This window comes from Spermophilus citellus, assembly GCF_964194105.1.
Source record: "Spermophilus citellus genome assembly, chromosome: 16".
NCBI lineage: Eukaryota > Metazoa > Chordata > Mammalia > Rodentia > Sciuridae > Spermophilus > Spermophilus citellus.
The window spans coordinates 53017470-53040094 of record NC_138196.1 but is presented as its reverse complement, the minus strand read 5'-3'; the positions used below and the strand labels follow the sequence as shown (position 1 = coordinate 53040094).

Below are 22625 nucleotides of genomic sequence, written 5' to 3'. Positions count from 1 at the left end.
TTTTAAACTTCGAAGGACTTTCCGTTTGGTCCACCCTCGTCAGTATACAGAAAAGGAACCAGAGGCCCTCAGAGGTGAAGCAATTTGCCTAAAATGACACAGTTAATTAGGGATTCAGCCAAAACCCCAATCCAGGACTTCTGGCTTTCAGTCCTGTGACCTTTCCAATGTTCCAGGCTGCCTGCTGCTTTCAAAGAAAGAAAAGGGGTGGGGATAGAAGGAGAGGGGAGGGAACAAGGAGGGGGAAAGGAGAAAAGCAGAAAAGAAAGGGAGGAAAAATAAAAAATAAAAAACCATCCAGAAAGGAAAAATTGGAGAATGAAATTGGCATTGCTTTAATTCTTTTATCTCTTTATGAGAGTGTAAAAATATCCCGAAGTGCTTTAAAAAAACATTTAAAAATATATCAGGATTTGTGAAAAAAAGAAGAAGAAGAAGAAGAAGAAGAAGACTACGACGACCAGGAATATTTGTGATATGCTAATTAGAAAGTATCTCATTATGCGAGAAACAGGAAATTTGGCAGAGGGAGATGCTATTCAGAGTAACTTAAGGAAACTTCAAAGGTAGGACAAAAGAGTGTTCTTTTTATTTATTTGATAATGGGTGGCTGCCATCAAATTTCTGATAGGGTCTGACACCTTCATAATAAACCCTATAGAAACCAGGGGAATCTGTCAGACACATGGAAGGAAAAGCAAACAATTTCATTTCCACCCGTATCTCCTCAGGAGTGAGACGGGGCCTTTCCCGGGGTACTTGCCTGCCAAACGTCTTCCTGTAGAAACTTGTCAATGCCACCCTTAGTCGTTTGCAAAGGATCATATTTTGGCAGCTATGCTAATCACTCCAAGGTGACCCTCTGTTTGGAGAAACAAATCCTTTTCAGTTGTTATGGTACACTAATCCAACGATGCAAGTAGTTATTTGAGAAAAAAAAATCAAAGCATATTTTCTCCTCACTACAGCTTTCTCCCCAGCTCTCTCCTAACTAGAAACTTCCAAAGTTTCCAAATGAAATGGAGAAAAACACCAGAAACGGGTCAGATTTCAAGTTAAGGAGCAGACAGTACCTCCTAGATTACAGAGGGAGCTTCCCCCACTCCTGAGGAGTCCAGAGACCTCCCAGGTGAGAGTGGACCGACCCTTGGCCATGGCAGACCCTCAGTCCTGCCTCCTTGAGACACAGTGCCCTCTCCGTCCCTTGTACTTATGTGCACCAGAGCAGTGCTGGTGTGTTCCATGCAAAGGGGCAATCACCCGCGCCCCCACCACTGTGGTGTTGGTAGATCTGGAAGAAAATGTAGGATCAAGGACATTCAGCCACTCCTAGCCCGTGACAGCCTATTGGTGGAGAATGGTATGGGGAAACACAAGAACCCCCAAGCAGCAGTTCTGACTTTGGAAGTGACTTCAAGGAGAGTTCAGTAAACACACGAGCCAAACCAACTGGTTCGGGATCTCAGTTTTGCTTACCAGCTGTGTGACCACAAACAAAGTACTTCTCTCTGAGGACCTCAGTTTCTTCCTCTGTAAAATGGGTCGTGGTGAGTCCTTGTAGGAGTGTTTTGAGGATACAGCATGGTGACATACATAAAACGCTGGGCAGAATATAGGACTCATGGTGGGGGCTCAAAAATAGTCATAATTATTATTTCTATATTTTTGATTATGTAAGCATGAATTCACCAGCAACCATTTTACTTTAAATCAGAACTCAACACCAAAGAGAGCCCAGATTAATCTCCTATAAGTGATTGCAAAGTGCACACACCCATGTAACCACTAACCAGGTAAAAGCTAAACATTACCAGTACCACGGAAGCCTCCTCTCCCCTCCCCATGTGCAGCAACAGTTCCATTGCCTTCTTGCCAAAGGCAGCCATTGTTCCTGAACATGTAACACTCACAGGTGGGGTTTCCTAGACTCCAGGCCCTAGACCACAGTGGACAAGGTAGGCAGGTTCTTGTCTCCATGGAGCTTACATTCTACAAGGAGCTGGACAAAAACCACCTATGTGAATAAGTTAAAATCAGATAAGGCTGGTTGTTGTGGCTGCTGGATGGAGATCAGCCACTGGAAGAGGGTGCTTCTGGGAGGCTGGTGAACAAAACCCCTTCTGAGGAAGAGGCAAGACTGGGTGCAAAGCAACCCATGAGGAGGAGGAATGGGACGCGCTGGGAGGATGAGCTGGGGTTGTGTTTGAAGCATGGGTCGAAGGCCAGGGTGGTGTGAGAACGTGGTTCTGTCATGGCGGCTTGGATAGGCTTTGAGAACAAATGGAGTTTTGAGATCAACTGCTGTCAGCACTGTGAGAAAAAGTTGTGAGGAGATTGAGAAGAAGTGAGATTGCCTCCTCTCCACTTCCTTCCAACAGGGTCCTACTCAGGATATTGGATAACGTGTTTTCCTTTTGCACACAGGATTTAGTTGATCCTCTTGACCACCCTGTGGGGTCTCCAAGAAAGGGCTGGTTATTTCCTGTTAGAGGTGAGGCAGTTGAAACTACCTTAAGCTTGCTGCAGAACTCTTTTTTTAGCACCCCTGGGGCCCCCCCATCCTCAATCCTCAAAGCAGACATTTAGTTAGCTTTTCTGGTTCATAGCAGAGATTTGGAGCAGCTCTGATCCTCCTACCTAAGAAACCAATTAACTTCTTCAGGGCACAGGTAGTCTTGTGTCTTCCTAAAGGTTATTTGTAGAATATCAGTGCTGTGGTTTGGATGTGGTTTTTTCCCCCAAGGACTCATGTGCTGGAAGCTTGGTCCTCAGTGTGGTGATGTTGGGAGGTAGTTGGAACCTTTAAGAGGTGGGGCTTAGTGCAAGGTATTTAGGTCACTGAGGGTGCTACCCTCAGAAGGATAGTTGCTGGTTTGGTGGATTACCTTAGTTGTTCTTGTGAGAGTGAGTTATTAATAAATGAGCATGACTAGCCCCTCTCTACTCCCTGACTTACTATCTTATTGTGTGATCTCTCCATTTAACACATGCTCCTGACATGATGCCCTCCACCATGATGTGATATAGTTGGGGCTCTTGCCATGCTGTTTGGGCTTTAGCCTCCCAAAGCCGAGAGCTTAATAAACCTCTTTCCTGCACAAATTGCTCAGGTATTTTATGATAGCAATGAAAAAAAAATGGACTAATATAATTAATCACATATACTACTTAATGAAAAAAGGAATCCCAGGTCAAATACACATGAACATGGTACATGGTGCCCCTTACCAACCCCAGAGAGTCTCAGTGTAAAATGTTAGAAAGGTTCTGAGAAACTCTGCAGGGAAGATATATCTTAACCTTGTTATTTTTCACTTCATGTTATAGAATCCCCTTGTATAAGCAACATCCATTGACATCTCAAGGAATTCAAGTTCTGGAAATGCCATTTGGAAAGCACCAGCCTAGAGCACTGCTATATAGTGTTTATTAAATGGTCTCTTGAAAGAGTTCAAGTATTTTCTGAGCCTGAAACTTTTCTCTGTGTGAAAGGATTAGAAACAACTTTTGTAAAGTACTTCCATATGTTTAGAATGAAGAACCGGGATGAATGGAGATTCAGAGTGTTGAAAATCATAAACCCACTTCTGTTTTGAGCACTAATGTTAATTACTTTGCCCTCTGAACCCACGGTATTTCCATTAGTAGTGTGTGGTGATTTGCTCATGCCTCTGGATCCTACGATCTCAAAGTAAGAGCCAGTCTTATCCGGTTTAAAAGATAAATGTTCTAAATCATGCATGGCTTTGAATTTGGATTATTATCTACAAAGATATATTTATGTAGGAAAGAGCCCCTGTGGTCACGTGTGGGCATCTATACCTGTTTCCATACAGATGGCTCCTCTTTTAATTTTTTTTCTTGCTCTTACCGGAGGGATTTGGACAATAATATCGGAACCTGCAGGAAATGTTTTTGATAGATGCTCACAGTGCTCCCCACTGAACTCTGGTGAAGTTTGTGCAGAAGTTGCCTGATCCACTGCTAACTTCAACTCTGTTGTTTCTCACAGAATTTTCCCATCTCTAAACACCTTTTTTTTTCTCTATTTCCTGGCTCCAGCTGTGTGTTGTCTTCATTTGGTTAACTTTGTGGGTCTACACTTTTAAAAATGTGAGTGTTGCTTTATTTTAATAATTCATATTGCCTGAAGTTCTGCATTTTTCAATTAGGTTTTCAAAACACAACATTTAGAAATATGAGAAGACACAGAGGTAAACAGGGTCTTTTCTGCAGGACTTCTCAGTGCCTTTAGGATTCTAATGGGTATCCAGAAGGGGCATAGAAGAGTTAGTAAACACCTGTCTCATCCTGTAGCAACTTGTAGAAATGTTGTTCTGCAAATCTCACTTTAGCTAATGCTGTTCCAGGATCAGATCCAAGTCTGTTGACCTGGGTTTTCCTTAACTACTCCTCTAGCATCATGTCCCAATTACCTCTTGGAGATCTGTCCTAGCAAAACTGATTGTTTTATAATCCTCCTAAAAACTCTGCACTTCCCCACCATGAGTCTCCTCTTATGATATTTTTCTCATTCTTTCCCAACAAGCTTGGTATGCATTTCTTTCCTCTGCACTTGGATGAAAAGACCACAGTTCTTCAAATCCCAGTGCACCTGGAAGACTTTCCTGACCACCCCAATCCCCCTCTTAGAGTGGCTTACCTGTTCCACACCTTTAGCTAGTACTAGGAACACTTTGCCTTTTGGTTTATCACATATATGCTGTCTCTGCTCCTTGAAGCTAAAACATGTACGTGCATGTGTGTGTGTGTGTGTGTGTGTGTGTGTGTGTATGCACATATGTGCGTATGCATATGGGTGATCCCTAATTGAGCTTTGCAGACAGTGGAAACTTCATTGAATGAAAAGGATCTTTGATATTTCATTTTGAAGATGGATGATTTATCTCTCTCTTCCTGGATATGAGGTTTGAAAGTGACTGTGGTGGGCGAGATTGTGAGTTTACCTACCTTGTAGTCCACCAGGGGGACAGAGGATACAGAAAAGGAATGAACGATTGCTGTAAAACAATTGCCACAAACAAACATATGAAGCACTTACAGGCTCTGTGAATAAAAAGCACTTTTATTTTCCCTAAATGAACTTACAGTCTGTTTGGGGAGATAAATATTACAATGCAGTTTAATAAAAGGCCATGCTAGCAGTGTCAAAGACAGTTCTAGAAATAGAGAAATGAAGCTGGCTAATTTAAGGCGCAGAGGGCTGTGGGAAGGTAGATAGAAGGAATTTAAAGGATGTAAAGAAAGACCCACCAAAGAGAAGACAGTGATTTAGGCTAAAAGAACAAGATGGAATTAGGAGCTTGAAAGGGGGAGAGGAGATAAAGGAGGTTGCAAGCCGAGGAGAGAAATGGCTGGCGCGAAGACCAGAGGCCAAGAAAACCCTGACGTGTCGGCTGTGTGGGGAAGCTGTGGAGACAAAAGAAGAACTTTCCTTGGGGGTCATGTTCAAGGCGAGCCTCAAGAGGCCATTAAAGCAAAATTTTAAGCTGCTGAGTGATGGGTAAATTTATGCACTAGGAAAAACGGAAGAGGAGTTGACTACAGATGAGTAAAAGCAAGGTTCACCCGAGGTTGTCCAGGATCCATTGCTCCTGGGTGTTCCCAGCAGACCTGGCCAGGAGGAGGAGAGGAGACGTGGCCCCTCACTGGTGGGTGACAGTGCTGGTGACCCTTGTCTTTCCAAGTGCATTTCGCTTCCTTATGAAATAGACAACGCAGGTGCCTTAAGCTCTTGTTGTGACCACAGCTGGGCATGCTCTCAGGACAAATGCTCAGCTCATCTTAGGAACATAAACTACCCCTGAGCCTGGTCTTCACTTGCCTGGAAACGTGAGTGCTGATTTTCCAAGTGGCTTTTTTTCCCCTCCAGATTTCTCTAACTGGAGCCTCGAGGTATCCTATTATGGAGTGAGGAAAGAATGTTTTCCACAGAGAACTTGTCCCAACACCATGAAGATCCTGTTTCTCCCAGTGTTAGGGGGTGGCGGGTGGAGGGGCAGTCTTCAGAGCTTCAGGGCATTGGATTTAAGAGCCATCTGCTTTAATCAGGCATTTTGCCTGATTTATGAAGAAGACAGGGAAAGGGTGGGCATATTCTACACTGTTCTCCTAATGAGATCAGCAGCGTGGTGCAAGTGCCAGAGGCCCAGGCACTGAGGTGTTTGTTACTTGATGTCATTGTTGTTTTTTCTTTAATTGCTCTTCAGCTTAAAGTTTCAAAGCCCTTTATTAGGGTTCCTTTGAAAACTTCAGCAATTTGTATTTTTAGAACTTCCAGACTTTGATTTTTTTTAATATTTATTTTTTAGTTGTAGTTGGACACAATACCTTTATTTTATTTATTTATTTTTTATGTGGTGCTGAGGATCGAACCCAGAACCTCGCACGTGCTAGGCAAGTACTCTACCGCTGAGGCACAACTCCAACCCAGACTTTCATTTTTTAACAAAAAAAATTACTAGATATATTTTACACTGCTTCTTTTTAAATATGTTTTTAGTTGTGGATGGACAAAATACCTTTATTTTATTTTTATGTGGTGCTGAGGATCGAACCCAGTACCTTCCACATGCAAGGCAAGTACTCTACTACTGAGCTACAATCCCAGTCCCACTGTATCTTTATGTATATAATGCCTCCCAACTAATAAAAATAGTTTGCAGTATCTCCTGTATTCTAGGAATTGTACTCTATGCCAGACATATGAAAATTCATTTCATTCTCCTAGTAATCCATGGAAGTAGATCCTGATTTTATTATCACCATGGAATCAGTTTGGAAGCTGAAATAGTGAGTGGTACAAGTTGGATATCCATTATCTGAAATGCTTGGGGCCAGAAGTGTTTCAGATTTCAGATTTTGGAATATTCGCAAATACAAATGAGACATCTTGGGCATGGGCTCACGTCTAAACATGAAAATCCATCCGTTCATGTTTCATATACACCATATCATACAGCCTGGAGATGATCTTCTGCAGTACTTTTGGTGCACCTGTGTATTGTCACATGAGGTCAGATGTGGGATTTGCCACTTGTGTCGTCATGGCTGTCAAGTTTCATATGTTGGAGAATTTTGCCTCTGCAACAAGATGGTGTCTATGAGCACACCTGGTGAAACCAGGCCTGTAGGGACATCGATGATGGTCTTCCAGGTCTTGTTAGTTGTCACTAGATAGAAGCAGTCATGTAGTAGCATCAAACCTGTAGGTACCCTGCTATTGGGCTTTCAGGCCCCATTCAATGTCCCAAGATGGAAGCTGCCCCAACTAAAGATGGCAGAGGTGGCAGCACAGGTAACCCAAGATGGCGGCAGCGGTGTCCCAAGATGGAGGCGACTGCTTTCAGAGATGGGGATGGAAGGGCGGGCCTGTGATGGCATTGGGTGGCTGTGCTGTGACGCAGTGCTGTGGGGTGTGGCAGTGCAGCAGGCAGCTGCCTCCAGGCCCTGTCTGTTGTCCCGTGGTGGAGGGTACCACATGGGAAGGTCTATGGCAGTGGCTGCAGTGTCCCAAATGGAGGCAATCTGGGTGGAGACACATGCTGGTAGATGGGAATCTGCAGTGTGGTTGGGTGGTCTCTCTGCGGGGGTGCGGTTGGGTGGTCTCTGAGCTGGCGAAAAGTTGGAGCATTTTGGATTTTGGATTTTTAGATTAGGGATGCTCAATAGTACCAGGAAAGGTACACCTGAGATTGGAATCCAGGTGCCCTAGGTTTGCAGTGCACACACACACTCCATTATATTACTTTTTCTCAGGTAATTTTTGCATTTGCTGCATGTAGAAAAATGTTATCCATGCCATTTTTCTAAAAGAAAAAAATTCTATACTTTAATGTGCTAGATAGGAATCATGCATTTCCTACTAAGTTTACCCCTTTCCTTTCTAGAAGTTCTTGTGGAAAATACAAACGATATTAAAAATCTGCAAGGCAGGCTTGCTTTTTAGGAGGTGGTTGTACATGTGGAGTGGCTTGAAGGTCACAAAGGCGTTTCAATGTTAGCATTGGTTTAGATGAGTCGGATGGTCTTATATAAGTTACTCACTTCATGAGTCTCCATGTAAAAAATGATTTCAGCATTTAAGTTCCTTGATGCTAACACAAAACAGTGGAAAAGAAAGAGTTTTAAATATTTCTGGCAGAGTTCAGAATCTGGGCTGGTTCCTTTTAGGATGACCAAGTCTTAGAACTTTGCTGGAAGGTGTGGAACTAGGAAAAGCAGGGGCAGAGGGGACTCGCAAAGAAATATAACCTTCAGATAAGATTCAGCTTGTATTCTTGTTATTTTTTCCTACCTTTCTTACTGGCATGTCATTTTCATAGAATTATGTTTTCCCCCCAGATTATAAATTACTACCGTTTGGAATTTTATCACTGTTTCCTGTTAGCACAAGCATAATCATCACTAACAGAAGGAATAAAGGTTAAGAGGGGTTTGCATTTTCTTCAGTTTTTAGTTTTGTTGTGAATCAAATTTAACTTAAACTCAACACCTTGACATCGCCTCAAGTTTTACCAGTGATCATTATGCTTCATGGCATACTATTGGAGTAGTTCTGACTTTTAAATCAGGTTGTCATTCCCATTCTAAATTGAATATTTGATCTGTATGATTTCCCTTTGGTCTCTCATTGTTGATTGTGACGTGCTACTGTACAGAAAGGATATGAGAATCTAATACATCATTTTCATGGAAAAGGACATGTTTTGTTGTGTGGCATTTTTAATCTTCTCTGAGACCCTCTTCTTATTGCTCTTGCTAAGTTTTACATTAACGTTTCTTCTATTATTCTTTTAAAAGTCTAGGAATAGAGTAAAATTTAAGCATGTGGGAAAAATTTCATCACTTGGGCCTTCTGGTTTTCAGTAGTAGAAATTTTTGAAGTATATATTGTTGGATTGCCAGTTAGGTTGTGTAAAAAGAAAATCTGAGATCAACTAAATTTTACATGGTTTACTTGAGTAAGAGGTTCCAGAGCTGGGCACCATTCTAGAACAAAGATGTTTCAGAATGCTATACCTCACCACGTGTATGGATTATATTTATAACCAGAGAAAAAGAAGGTGACATACAGAAGTAGCCTGATTGGCTACAGCTGGCATTTGTCTTACAGGGGTGGGGTCTGATCCATCAGCAGCCTGTGATTGGGAGAGAAGCTTACTTGCTGTGATTGGCTGAGACTCAGTTGCTTGGTTACTAAGACATGCACTTAGATTAGGGCACAATTTGTTTACACATCAAGCCAGGTGATAGTTCACTATGTAGAGAGGTCACTTTGGGCCAAATTTTATTACCCATGTACAGAGACAGTTTTCAGTTTAACAGTTTAACATTTGTAATTAAACTTGTTTTCACTGCTGATTTAATAGACTTAAACTCTGTGCTCACTTTAGAAGGTGTAAGATATTAGATCATGAAAGAGATGGAGTAGGGAATATAGGTCTTAATATATGCGACAAAGAGGGTATTTCATTTTGTAAATCAACACAACTAAAAGTTGAAGAAATTTGCCCTCATGTTTGGTACTGTGATACAAATTAGAGAAAAAAAAAGGCTCTTTTTTGTTTATAATTCTTTCCCCTTCCCTTCCTGTTGCTGGAAACTGAACCCACATCCCTTGCCCTTTTTATATTTTCATTATGAGACAGGGTCTTGCTAAGTTTCAAAGGCTGGCTTCAAAACTGGAAATCCTCCTGCCTCAGTCTCCAGAGTCAATGGAATTACAGGCATGCAATACTGCACCTGGTTATAGTTCCCTTTTCCCCTCCTTGAGTAGGCTCTGTCTTACATGTCAAGAGATCAGCGGCCAAACTTTTGATTACTATGTTTCAGCTCTAGAACTGCTGATAACAACTTCATAAGTTCCAGAGTAGATCAAGGTGGCTATGTGTTCGCCATGCATACATTTTTCAAGTGGCTGTGCCTCAAGTGTGGAGAACGTAGTTTTTCTCTAAATCTTCACTTTTGTTTGATGACAGCACTTTAGTATATTTCATTGAAATTCTGATTGACTTCCAGAGTCCCAGATTACCTCTAAAACTCATTGAGACTGTGTACTGAAGGGTTAAACAGAGATTTCAAAAAATACAGCCTAGGAAGAGAGGGGGTAAAAGGTTAAAACTTATAAGACAAGAGCCCAAGAACAGAAGGACAGGATGGTGCAGTGGTCCACTGCCATTTCTGGGACAAGGCTAGTGAAGGAAAGGAGTCCAGATGAGCTTTCAGTGAGTGCTAAGTCTTGTTTTTTTCTTGAGCAGTTCATCATCTGTAAAAGCATAGAAGAAGTCATCATTTAGAGCAGTATCCACCCTCCAGTCAAGATACTGCTTTCTGGTAGGACAAGGGACCAAAGACCAGCATTGACCTCTCCTTTTTCATCATGAGAAGGTGTCCTTTTAAGAAACTCAGAATCTCTTTCCCACACCAGCTCTTCTCCCTTATCGATGATTCTTGGTTTGTAGCCATCACTTTTAGTTTCTCCATATTCATTGGGCCCCTTTTCTGGTCCTGATTCTAGGCTGGGCTCAGCTTTTCTTCAGAGGCATCTTGCAGTGCCACAGGGGGAAGCAGACAGGGATGCAGCCCATCTCAAAGTTCCAAGTGTTACAGTAGACACACACACACACACACACACACACACACACACACACACACACCCGCCACTGGGAGCTAGGGCTGTAGGAGGAGGAGCTGATTACCTGGGAGGGTCAGAACTCCTTCAGCTTTTTATTCATGTAGTGTGAAATTTGCAGGCTAGGGAAGCAAATTTATATGTTGTGTCAACCTATACCTTGCAGTGTATGCTAATCTAGGATCTGGACGCTTGCTCAGCACGTCTGTAATTGCCCTGAATGTAGAAGCTTCTCAGTGTCATCTGAGGGAAATGTTAGGAGAACATTTAGACATGGGGTCAAAAAATCACAGAAACCAATTTGCTAACAAAGGCTAGTGATGACTCCTCCTCCTCCTCCTCCTCCTCTTCCTCCTCCTCCTCCTCTTCCTCCTCCTCCTCTTCCTCCTCCTCCTCCTCTTCCTCCTCCTCCTCCTCCATAGCAATCCTCCTCCATAACAATAGGGGATCATTTCTTTGCATCATTTCTGTTTCTGAGCTGGGTGATGGAAGATGTGGATCTTACTCAGGATGTGAAACCTGCTGGTGAGGCAGCACAATCTGCTTAGGTAAGGTTTGCTCAGGTGTACTTGAAAAGCTTGGGGAAATGAGGAAGTGCTAAATAAAGTGGAGGGCGTTGTGGTATAGAGATACTGACTGCTGAAAAGGAATCAGAGGCCCAATTTTCCTCTTGAATGCAGCAAAGTGAGTCCATGCTTCCTTGTTCTTTCAACTTTTATTCCATCCAAGGCATCATCCTATTGGATGGTGCTGCCCACACTTAGGGAGGGTCTTCACTTCAGTTGGGTGTCCCACATGCCAATCATTCCTAGACATACCCTCATTGACATACCCAGAAGCCTCTTAATCATTGCCATCTCTTAATACAATCAAGTTGACAATTCAAATTAATCATCACCTTATGGAATCCAAGATCTTACGGAATCTAGGAAGCGTGGTAACAACTGCTCACAGCACAACCTCAAGTGAGTGGAAATAAGGAGCCTGGCTTAACTGAAATTTTTTATGTATGAAGAGTAAGCCCTTTTGTTAAGACTAAGCTCTTTTATTAAAAAGCAAAAAGAGTAACCTCTGCTGCCCATTTTTTCCCCCTGTTCCTGTCTACCCATGAAAATATGTCTTTAATATAATGTTGGGTGGAGATGCCCTTGAGCTTTCCTGGTTTATCTATTGTTTTGAGGATTTCCTAGATTTATTTGGCTTTGGTGTTTGTCCTTACCATAAGACGTGAGGATGTAGCTCTGGGAGATTTATTTTCTGTAAGCTTAAACAACCAAATAAACATTGATTACGTATTTATTTGCTGTGTGAGGGTTCTGGTTAGTGAAATTAAAGCACCCCACTACTGTAGGATGTAAGCTGTTTTTAGTGTACATGATGAACAAGCTGTGTATCTTACAACACTGTTTTGCCATGAAGAGGAAAGAAAATAGACAAGAAACCACAAACCACTCCTTAATAATGCTGTCAGAGTTGTCAGAGGGGGCTATAAACTGACTATCACGGAAAGCTATTCAGATTCCACTCAGAATCTGTATCAGTGGTGCATATATAGTGATGGGTACAAAAAAACCCCATTTTTATGATATTCCTGAGCTCTTTCTTCCTGTAGCAGTAAGAACTCCATGAAAGGTTATAAGTTATAATGTATCACTTTTTCAACTTGCTGACTTATATTTCCACCATTGGAAGTAACTTGTATTAATATATCTATATAACACATGATCACACAGCTTTGAAAATAAGAAATTTATGTTTTCATTCCTTAGATTACATCAATAAAGGTGAAATTAGGCCTGTCAGAATACTTAGAACAGTCATTTTTCACACTATTAGCTGGTCAACTCAGAATTTACCTTTATTAAATTTGACTTCACTAATTCTAAATTTTGTGACTACTTGGGTAAAAGCTAGACTAGGTTTACTTTTGTGAAATTTATGAACTAGCTTGTTACATTATACAGTTGTGTAAGTGGAAATAATCAGTGACTATTTCAGGTATCATTTCTTTGGAAGTTCCTATACTCTTGAAAATAATGACAAACTGTTTAAAAGTCAATTAACAAAATCCTGGAAATGGTTTGTATTAATTGCAACCTTCGTTGTAGCAGGACCAAGGAATGGGCTTCTGACAGCCAGTCATGAGGATCTTTCCTGAGATTTGTTTATGAGCTGATCTGGAACATACCAGAAATGATGATCCCTTGGAAAAAAATTGATGCAGACAGTGAAGAAACTGATCCCATTTCCTAAATTTTTAACTAACCACCAAAGCCTATTTAATTTCTGATACAGCTGTGATATTCTCACACTAGCATCTCCAAACTATAATGCTGTTATACAGTCTACTAGTACTAAGTAATATAGCTGTAGGATGATTACAATGGCTTTGTCTTGGACACTTGCATGATACTTTAACAGTATATGTGAGTCTCTTATTAACCCATAATTATATGAGTTAATCTATGAGTAAATGACTGTTTTCATCCTTAAAAGCATTGTCAAACTCTAATACCATTTCTTTCTATTCATCAACTACAGGTTACATGGCTATCATTAATATTATTATTATTATTATTTTTGTACCAGAGATTGAACCCAGGTGCATTTAACTACTGAGCCACATCCCCACTCCTTTTTATTTTGAGACAAGGTCTCCCTAAGTTGCTTAGGTCCTTGCTAAGGTGCTGAGGCTGGCTTGTGATTCTCCTGCCTCAGCCTCCTGAGCCACTGGGATTACAGGCATGTGCCACCATACCCAGTTATTATTTTTAATTATTTTTACTATTAGTTGTATATTAAGAGTCTTGTACTTGAAGTAATTTCACCCACATTTCAGATTACATTGGCTTTTCGTACTTTGGACTATGATAGGAATTAAAAATTTATAATATTATTTCTTGGGACAATGCATTCTATAATTGGTTGTGGTTTATAAATTTTAAGTAGAAGAGGACCTCTGTATATATTTGATTTGTAAGACTGTGTTCATCAGCATTCTGTCACTCTAACAGAATACCTGAGAAAATTAACCTAGAAGGAGGGGAAATTTCTGTTGGCTCAGTTTCAGCTTGTTGCTTTGGGCCTGTGATGACACAGAACAGCAGGGAGAACGTGTGTGGTGGAGGAGCTGCTCACCTCCAGGGGAGCAGAGAGGGGAAGAGAGAAGGAGAGGGAGACACACAGACAGACAGACAGACAGACATGCATAGAGGGGCCAGGGCCCAGTATTCCCTTCAGTGGCAACCCTTCCACCCCAACTGACCTAACTTCCTACCGCTGGATCCCACTTCCTAAAGCTTCCACCACCTCTCAATCATGCCACAGGCTGGTGATCAAGCATTTAGTACATGCGCCTTTGGGAGACACTCACTGAAACCATTACAAAGACTGAGAATAAAATATATTTTAGTAATACAACCTCTTCATATTTAGAACTTTCTTTGAATGATTCTTATAGCCTTTCATCTTTATCTTTCAAAGTTGTAGTTATGAATGTACATAACAGTGTGCTAAGTATTTCGTTGTTACTATATTGAATGTGGAAATGTTAATTAATAGAATCCTGTTTATTGATTACATGATATTCTTAAAAATATGAAAAGTGTACTTTTTTTTTTTTTTAAAAAAAGAGGAATTTCTTTTCTTGGTTTTGTAAGCCCTCATCCATGGAATTTACTGAATGTAAAAATGTTCTTGCATGAAATCTTGAATCTGTGATTCCATCCTGAAGGTTACACTTAAGAAACCTAGAAATCATGCAGATAACTGACTACAGTGGCTTACCTGAGGTCTGCCTAAAATAATTATGAGCTTTTAATTTCTTTGATTTTCTAATCTGTTTTAACTGATATGGGAACACAGTGAGGATTACTCTGGTGGGTGGACACCATTCCTTCTGGATATTGGAGGGTGCCACTCAAGAATGGTCTTGAAGAGTATTCATGCTTCAAGGTCAGATCTGCTGCTCAGGGTATTCCCAGAATTTATCCACTTTTTTTGCCTCCTCAAAATCTTAGTGTCTTTATCTTTGTCTCTTTATCTATTGTGAAATATCTTCAGGGAATAAGAATTCTTTGTCTTCTTCTTGGCCACCCTTTGGAAGGCTTGCCATTTTTTTTTAGTGCCTTTGATAGGCATCTCGTGTTCTGTTTTTAAATCTTGCTAAACTTGAAAAAAGGTTTTGAACCTTGAAAGGCATGTATCCTGATCTGCTTTCAGTACTAAGGCCAGTGAGTAAAATTATACTAATTACTTTTATCTCTTAGTCACTTTAGTTTTGGTATGAGAACATTTTGGTGTTTGTGAGCAGGCTTTTGTGCCAGAAAAATAACATGAAACCATTGTTCAGAAAAATAGTGCCATTAGGAGCCATCAGCAGCACATAATAATGGCAATTAATGACAATCAGAGGCCAACTTACTGCTGGCTATATCTGACATTTTTTTTTAAAGGAGTAAAACATATGAAGTTTATTTTATTATTATTTTTTTCTACTTTGTGTAAGTATTTTTACATCTGCTTGTGATTATTCTGCCTTGTAACTACCACCTCAGGCCCAGTTTCTTTTTTAGGGGGAAAAATGAATTCCTTATGTAATAAGTTATAGTTTGGAAAATTTCTCTGACAGACCATGAGCTCTTCTTATGAAACATTCAATACAAGAAAAAAAAGTGCAGCTATAATTCACTACAGAAATATGGGTTTATAATAGAAAGATTGTGGGCCTTATGTTAGTTACTTTTGTAAGGATGAAAAATGTAATAATTTAATATGAGGTGTAACAGTATGAAAACCAACCAACCAACCAACCAACCAACCAAAACCCCATCACCGGATACACCGTAACTGGTATCATGTCAGAATGGCACCAAGCAGAGCCATTTGGAAAGACCTGTTTCTCATAACTTATATATTCACATAGACTCTAAAGAAAGTTACAGATAGATTCCTGAAAAGGTGTACTCACTTTGTATGCACTTAAATCACAAGTGTGTTTTACGATTTCTAAATATTAGGTAGAAAGACAAAGACTGTGTCAGAGACTTGAAATAGCCTCTTTAACACTGATAACCAGAAGACTTCTTACAGAATGTGGTTTTTAAAATTAGAAGCTGCGTATGTTGCAACCTAAGAAGCAGACCCTAGAGCTGTTGCTAGGGTAAGTGTACCGCTTTGTGCCAATAACTGAGTCAATAAACAAGATAAACCCACATCAATTGATGACTCTGGTGCTCGTAACTTATTGACCATCTGCTTATAATTATTTTTTTAATCCTGTGTTTTCTCACCCTACAATATCTGTGTATCTGACACTTAGGAATTCAGATCTGCTATAATGAGATTAGTGAGTGCTCTTTGTGATTCTGCTGTTTGCTTTTCAGTGAAAGTTAAAAAAACCCATCAAGTCCATGGAATCAATGATAAGACAGAACACTTTCACATAGTCACGTTCGGAGATTTGTGTATAAGCTGCGAGTGTCACTTCCCACATTCTCCAGTGTTACTTATTTTTCAGAAGCAGGTCTCTTTATTTTAATATGAAGTCTTCTCCCTGTGTGTTTCATTCTGTTGAGATCTTCAGATGTCTATAGATTTTTTTTTTTTGGTATTTTCCACAAATGAAAATGTCCGTGAATGGTTGATATTTTGGGGGTTCCTTTCTGGGTTTTGAAAGGGCATTGAGGATGGCCTTGACAACATTTAGGTGACTGTGCTAGTGGCACATACAGCATGTATCCTCTCTCCTGGGACAATGGGCTTTGGGATTGTTTTTATAGATGCTGTGGGAGTAATGGTTTCACTCTTTACCATGTCACAGGAGTGTTGAAAGAATAAGTAAGATGATGTATGTGAACATGCTTGGAGTTCTTTGGGAGAAAGCTATTTAAATCAGGTAGGTAATTAGTTTCATCATCATTTTTATTTGTGCTTCTTCTAAAAATTGCTCAGGGAAGCTCCACAGTGAGACAGTGTTTTGGTTGTACAAACAGAACCTCCAGGGCCAAAGGACAGGTAAGTGGTGCTGTTTTCCTAGGAGTGTAACTTCAGGGCTCTGTAGTGAGTTTAAAATGACATCTCAAATTGAACTTCTCTCCAGACTTTCTGTCCCCTCCAGCTGAAGCTCAGCCACTTGCTCTCTGAGGAACTCTTTAAGAGCCCACTCCTTCTCCCATATGATTAGGTATCTGGGATAGTTTTGCTGTGGCTCTCATGAAGCAAATGAGTGGACAGTCATTCTGTCTGTTTAAGAGAAGGGGTATTTGGACTCAGTTGTGGTTGTACCAGTCTCCTAGAAGATGTAAAGGAACACATTTAAGAGACCTCGAGGGGGAAAAAGAAAAAAACATCATGGATGTGGTTTGGATAGCATCTCCTCAACCGAGGCTGAAGTTTTATTTGCCATGGTGAAGGTATTAAGAAGTGTGATTATTAAGAGATCCATGAAAAGTCTACCCTCATGAATGGATTCATGTCATTATCAAGATAGTGGGCTTCTATAAAAGGAGTTTGGCCTTTTCTGTCTGTCCGTCAGTCAGTATCTCTTTCTTTTCTTGCCTCTGCCTCTGCCCTTGGATGATATAGATGAAGGCCCTGGCCAGATAACAGCACCATGGTTTTGGAATTCCTAGACTCCAGGACCTTAAGTAAAATAAATCTGTTCTTCATAAATTATCCTGTCTCAGGTGTTGTAGTTACCCCTTTTTCCGACATACATTTCAAGATCTCCAGAGAATGTCTGAAACCACAGATAGTACCAAAGCCTGTATTTACTATGTTTTTTTTCCTTATATATATGCATTTCTATAACAAAGTTGAATTTACAAATAAGGACTGGTAAGATGTTAATCGTAACAATAAAATAGGATGGTTATAACAATATACTATAACAAAAGGACTCTTGGAACATCTTATCGTACTGTAATTGTCCTTCTTGTGATGATGTGTGATAATGTGTTGCCTACATGATTAAATGAAGTGAGGTGAATGATGTAAACCTCAAGATGTTGCATTAAGCTACTATGAGCCTTCTTTCTTGCACACAAGTTCTGCAATACTGCAATGGTTGATCTGATAACTGGGATGTCTATTAAGTGACTAATGAGTGGGTAGCATATACAGTGTGCATACACTGGACAAAGGAATGATTCATATCCCAGGCAAGAGAGAATGATAAAGCGAGAGATTTCATCATATTTCTCATAACAATGCACAATGTAAAACTTACATATTATTATTTCTGGAATTTTTCATTTAATATTTTCAGAACACAGTTGATTGAAACTGTAGAAAGTGAAAGCATGGATGAGCAGAGGATCCTGTCTTCTGTTATAGCAGCAGAAAATGGACTAAGACAATGTGCCCAGCCCACATTTGGAGCTGCATTTGGGATGTTTTCTTATCAGTGACATTGTGGAAAAGGCTCCATGCCTTGGTAAAATGATCCCTCTTAAAGTCAGTTTTCTTTGGATATGCTGGAGTATTCTCAGCCTCCCTGAAGTCAAAACTGAATTTAAAAAAAAGTCTTTTGGTATTTACTGCTTCTCACAGAAGGCAGACAGTCATGTGGTCAGAGCTTAGATTTATAGAATAATTTTTAAGCTGCTTCACTCTTTGGTTGACTCCTACAAAGCTCAGAGTGTCTTAGGAGTACTAAAGATAATTAATGAACTTTGTTGACTATTTAAAAAGTATTTTTAGTTGTTGTATAGAATTCTTTCTGATAGTATTGTTCTTGATTTGTAGAACTGTTCACATATATTTGCAGAAATATGTCTATCTCTCTCTATAACATAATTTTACAGTTAAAATTAAATTTGCATGTCTTGGGATATCATTGGTTTCTGTACTTTCTCAAGAGTAAAGTCAGATAATTTTGAATAGCTCCTATTCTTCACTTTCCTCAGACTTAGTGGCTCTCTGTTGCCTCTCTCACTGGCCAACATTCTACCTAAGTGGTCACCAGCAAAGCCTATGACTAGGGGCTAGAGGTGACTGGCGTTTGTGGAGAAACTGAGCACCAATTCTTCTAACTTTTACTCTCTTAAACAACAAGGTGACTCCTTCCCTTTTTTCTCTCTCTTCCCCCCACTTCTTCTAGGCTTCGGTCTTATGTAGTTGTAAATATCATGTCCAAGGTTTTAGAGGATGGGGCAGGTGGAAAGAGGCCATAATGGTTCTGTTTTCTCCTCCTTCTTGAGAACACTGTCCCAGAGGCAGAATGACTTTTTGTAGACAACTGTGCACTGGTCCCAGGCCAAGGCTCCCTTTGGAGGAAACAGCCTGTGTCAGCATACTATGGGGCTCTGGTACCTGGGGGGCTCTCAGTCCTCTGAGCAGGTGTCAGAGGCTTGTCCAGCTCCTGCAGCCCTTTGACCCACCCCGTCATGCCTCAGTGGTTGGTGCCCTGTTTGCAAAGCCCTCTGAGAAATTTTGTGTTGGGTTGTGTTTCATCAAAATAGGGATAAACAGCAGTGTGAACTTAAAACCTGGCTCTTGAGAAGCATGGAGTTTTGCTAATTTTAGTCTTACATGAACACCTTAGATACTGTTGACGCAGAGGCCTGACTTTAGCTTAGGAACATTTTGGCAAGGTTCACCTTGAACCCCATAAGTTCCCCAAGAGGTATAGATCTCTTGATGACCCATTTTCTGTTTCTTGGGGACACCTGAACCCTGTCTCTGAAACACACGGTTCTTTGACAGAGGCTATTACCCATCGCTTGAACTTGAAGGGGAGACTCCCAGGTGGGCTGGTGCATTACCCGCATCTTGGCAAGGCCCCAAGCTCTTGGCAGCCTCCCAAGCGTCCTGTGGAGGCTGTGCGTGACAGCCTTCAACAGTGAGCAGCAGGCCTGGGAAGCCTGGGCTTAGTTTCCTTTGGGGAAAATGCCAGTTTTGGCTCCACAACTGGGTTGGCTGTGACCAGTAAAAGGGATAACTAGTAGACTTCTTGGTATTCTTTGTTTATAGTATTAATGATCAGAAATAAAGCAATACCAGAAAGAGATTTTTAAAAATCAAAGTAGTCAGTCATGTTACACTTGGATAGGGGGAGAGGCTGCCAACTCCAAGTGATTTGAAAGATGCTGAAAAGGCCCACTTGTTTGTGATTGTCAATGTGCAGTCAGGGACCCAGAACCTTCTGTTCTGTCTACCTACCTGCCCTGTTGTCTGAGCCTGGTCACATTGTCACTGGGTCCCCTTGCTTTCTTGTCTGCAGAATGAGTGGCGTGGACCAGGTATTGCTGGATAGATAATGTAAACCAGTGAAATGGGCTTCCTGGACCTTCTCTTCTACTGTTTCTTGGGACATGTGTCCTTCTGAGTTCCACTGTGACATGGGAATTGAGAAATATATTTCTAGTTTGAGAACACTTGACAGTAATGTACGCACCATGGTACATAGTCATTGGCTGTTAGCTTTTTTGCTGGGGAGGAACACAGAGCATATATTGGGGAGGGTCTTGGAGAATATGTCCCCATCTATAAGGCCACTATTTAGCTTCAGCCTTCATTGCCGTTCAGGAAAAAAAAAAAAAAAGTTCCATGTTATGATATCTGTACAACTTGCCCAATTTTGTAAACACAGTTTTGAGGACCCAAAAAACAAATGAACAAAAACAAACCAACAAAAAAACCCACTTACATGTGGTAAGCCGACCAGTTTTCTGTCTTTGGATCAAAACCATCTCTGTGTTCTCTTTGAGTTAAAAGTTTTGTGAGTTTCTGATTCTTGTAACCTCCTGATCTAGAACCTCCTACTCAAGGTGTGGTCCGTGGACCAGCACATCAGCATCTTGTGTGAGCTTTAGAGAATGAAAAGTCTCTCAGTCCCCTGACTGGACCTGAACAATGTGCATTTTAACAAGATCCCACACATTTCAGGAAAGATCCTGCTAAAATTTTTTAGAATGAGGGACAACTTAAATACCTGCTGCTGTGTTAGTGTGAATCCACTCTTCAGATTAATTCGCTGAACAAAAGGACAAATGGGTCAGAATACATGAAGATCAATTTTGATGAAGGCAGAAAATCAAGTCTGTGACTTTTGTTGCAATATACTTTTCCGTTCTCTGCATTGCAGGGCAGGAGTCCTGGAGGCTTTGAGCCTCTGCCTGAGGATAAAGGGTCATTAAATTATTAAGAATTTTAAGCACCTACCAGATGTCACACTTTCACATAATTTTTCTGAAGCCCTGATGGCGGTATTTTGAATTATCACTCGAATTTTTTTAGAATAAAAAACCAATTTGCAGAAAGCTTAAGTAACATTCCAAGGCCACTTGCTCAGAGGGGAAAGAACTGTGATTTGCATCCAGGAGAGCTGAATCCTGGAAGAGTTGTCCAGTACAAACTTCCTTTGCCAAACTTTGCCAGGGTTTGGCCTTGCTGGGGACATTTTTTTTAAATTTTTTTTTAGATTCAGTGAACCTGCCTGGTAAAGGTGCCATTTGTAAAATTTCCAAGAATGAGAATGACTACAACGCAGGCCTCAGACAGCTGTTTCAAGTCTGTGGTTTTATTTTTTGATTGTTTGGGGGAATAGCTATTTCTTAGGTCTTCAGTAGTGGGGATTTGCCCACTAAGAAGTGAGAGCAGCCACAAAATCAGAAATATTTGTCACTTCATAAGGACCAATTATCCTGTTTTAACAGTTGTTTCTGCATTTAATCCAGGAAGTTGGTTCCTGATTTTGATTTTGAATTAGAATTGCAGACAATAGTAAATTGGGAACATACAGGCCTTCGCAGTGTTGAAAGGAAAGGGAATGAGTGTGAATTTAAAAAGCATGCTTCATTGTGCACCTTTTAGCAAAAATTTTCCTCAGTAACGACCTGTTCAGTTTAGTATTTAACATTTCAAAGGATTTTGAAGGACTCTGCCTTCTCAAAAGTTGCCAAAGATTTTAGCTATTGTCATCATTAGGCTTTCAAAGCAGAAACTTTGGGGCTACTTGAATGCCAATGATTTTAATCCTAACCTTTGTATTGAGATTAGGAGCACAAAGGCCAGCACTAGGGGGGTTAGCTGTTTCTCTGTTTTGTTTTTTTCAAAGAATTACAGTGAAAGCTTTCTTCTCCGAAATTGTTCTTTACTCATTGGTAGATTTGTGTGTGTGTGTGTGTGTGTGTGTGTGTGTGTGTGTGTGTAGGATGATGAAATCTGCACAATGGTGTCTGTCATTTAAAAAAAAAAAAAGATATCTGCAGCAGCAAAAGGACTTGGCTCTATACATCAACTTAGTGTGCTCACAGTCTGTTTCCAAAACAGATAAAGTGCCATGAAACTCTCCCAAGTTACAGGTGTCATTATTTGAATGTTGAAAGGGAAGACCTGTGTGTGGGGTGGAGGGGTTGGTGTATATTAGCTACACTATAATGACCTCAGGAAGCTTCCTGCCATCCATGCTGTGCCAAGGGACCTCCTGGGGTCGCACTTTCTCATTCTTCCCCACCCCCATGGACCCTGTGCACAACTACTCACATACCTTCCTACTCTCAGACAATGTATTGAATGTGGATTTTTTTGCCCCCAACAGAACAAAAACTCCCCAGAAGCTCCCAATGGTACTATGGTAGCATCACCGTGGAGGAAACCACAGAATTCCTCGGTGGGTGGCTTCTCAAGTACTTGCACATCCGGCATGAGTTCAGAATGTATGGGGACAGGGGCAGATGGTTACTACAGCCGTCCCTTGATGTCCACAGGGGAGTGGTTCCACAAACCCACGGATACCAAAATGTGAGGATGTTCAAATCACTTATGTAAAATAACAGTGCCAGGTGGGGTGGCACACACCTGTTATCCCAGCAACTTGGGAGGCTGGAGGCAGGAAGCCAATGATTTTGAGACCAGCCTCAGCAACCTAGCAAGACACTTCCTTAATATTAGAAAATTTTAAAAAGGCTGGATAGGTAGCTTAGTGGTAGAGCATCCTTGTGTTCAATCTCCAGTACTGGGGTGGCGG

At 40.8% G+C, this 22625-nt stretch overlaps 1 protein-coding gene across 8 annotated transcripts in view; it reads left to right on the top strand.

Moving 5' to 3' along the window:
• The window catches only part of STOX2 (storkhead box 2), a 227520-nt gene that overhangs the window by 67536 nt on the left and 137359 nt on the right, over positions 1 to 22625 (top strand). The window lies entirely within an intron of this gene.